Genomic DNA, 2365 nt, shown 5'->3' with positions numbered 1-2365 from the left:
TTAGAGTTATATAGAGTTATATAGAGTTATATAGAGTTATATAGAGTTATATAGAGTTATATAGAGTTATATAGAGTTATATAGAGTTATATAGAGTTATATAGAGTTATATAGAGTTATATAGAGTTATATAGAGTTATATAGAGTTATATAGAGTTATATAGAGTTATATAGAGTTATATAGAGCATAAATCCTATATAGATACCTTTCTTTGAGATTTTTTCTTTGCCGACCGGTCGGCTTCTTTGCGTTTTTCTATTTTCATTTAAATTAATTAAATAAATAAGATTTTTCCATTTATTTAGGTTCATTCAGGTTCATTCAGGTTCATTCATTCAGGTTGAAGCTTCCAGAGAAGTTCATCGTGAATGATCAGAATGGTTGTGATGTCACGCTACGTTCATTCATTCAGTGGCAAAGAATGCACGCCTGGCTGGGGTTCGTTTTACGGTTTCTTTGCGGTTCTTTTTTTGCCAGTTGGCTGGCTTTTCCGGCTGGCGGGTTTCACCGCGGCTCGTTTTTCTATTTTCTTTTAAATTGATTAAATAAATATGATTTTTTCATTTTATTCATTTCATTCAGGTTGAAGCTTCCAGAGGAGTTCATCATGGAAGATGTCAGGCTACGTTCATTCATTCAGTGGCAAAGAATACACGCCTGGCTGGGATACGTTTTATTCTTTTTTCTCTGTTTTTCTCTGTAATTTAACATTAAGTAAGAATGCTCACACGCACACACACACACACACACACACACAATTACATTATGTAGCTATATAGGTAGGTTAGATAGGCATAATTTTAACTGTAGGTAGGATAGATAAGAAGCATCCAACACTAAAGTAGTTGAATAGGTAGGCAGCGTAAGTTTATCGCTTCTATTTTTTCTTGCATCCGCATTACACGCATCAGCGTATTACATACCCACACAAATACATACATAAACACATATGTTAGTATTTGAGCGTAATTTTATTTTCATTACACATTCTAATTTATTATTACTAAGGTTGAGAGTAATTTAATTTCATAGGTAGTTAAGGGCAATAATGTAATTCTAGGAAAAATCTTGTAATGTAAATTAAAACGCTGTAAGTGTATCGATAGGTAGGCTAATATAAGTTTTACATTATTATTATTATGTTGGAGCCCAAGGCATTACGTAGGTGGTGGGGTGGGCGCCGATTGGCTAAATGAATTGGGCTCTTGAGTTATGTAATTTTAGGTAAGCTAGGACCGTAATGTAATGAATAGGTAAGATAAGGCTACGTTGTAACACATACTCATTAATGGATATAGGGTTTAAGTTTTATATTATTATTACTAAGTTGGAGCCCAAGGCATTACGTAGGTGGTGGGGTGGGTGCCGATTGGCTAAATGAATTGGGCTCTTGAGTTTTGTAATTTTAGGTAAGCTAGGGCTTAATTGTAATGAATAGGTAAGTTGAGGGTACGATAGCCGATTGACTCTGGATTTCAAAGTCTCTTGTCAGAGGTAAGCCTTGGTGGCCAGTGGTGAACCGGCAATGGTTTACTATCCGGACGGCAATGGTTTACTATCTGCACGGTAATGATTTACCATGCGGCATGGCCATAGTCTACTACCCGCACGGCTTCCGGACGGCAAATGGTTTACTATCCGCACGGCAATAGTCTACTATCCGCACGGCAATGGTTTACTATCCGGTGCCCTGGCTATCGGTGAACCTCTGTGCAAGGAGGGAGAATGAAGGGGGACTTTCGACTATCGTACCATTAATAATTTAATATAGATTAGTTAAGGTAATTGAATAGGTAGATAGGATTATTTTTATTAAGCAATTTGAGAGGCAGGCACCGCTAAGCTTTCTGATGAGAATCTTTCCTTTATTTTTCTTCCTCAACACGGGCTGTTTTGGAAGACAACGTAGGAACCGAACCGCATTCAACATTCTGCCTTTGTCGAATGAACGACGGTAAGTTTTTTTACATTTTACTCTTTTTATTATTTTAAAATATTATTTATTTGACATTATTTTATTTTATAGTTTTTTTTGCTTCTAAAGTTCTAACATTCATTTACTACTACGCAAATTGTCTACAGAATGATGAGAGGTGGGCAGTGGTGGGAGTCAGCACGTTTCAAATGATGGTCTCATGATGGTGGAGTTGGAAGAATCAGCTCGTTGGCTGTTCGACTGACACTGCAGTTTGGATGAAATCTTGTGTGCCGACCAGATGGTGGTGGTCGGTGCAATGGAGTACAGTAACGACGATTTTTGAAGTAAGGTTTAGTTTATTTTTTTATTTTTCTCATTTGTTCGTTTTATCACTCAACCTTTCAAATTATTCTTCCATTAATTGATTCGTTAATTCAGTCTATTCA

Source organism: Helobdella robusta (assembly GCF_000326865.2).
Source record: "Helobdella robusta unplaced genomic scaffold HELROscaffold_192, whole genome shotgun sequence".
NCBI classification, from domain to species: Eukaryota; Metazoa; Annelida; class Clitellata; order Rhynchobdellida; family Glossiphoniidae; genus Helobdella; species Helobdella robusta.
Note: the sequence above shows the minus strand (reverse complement) of the source record.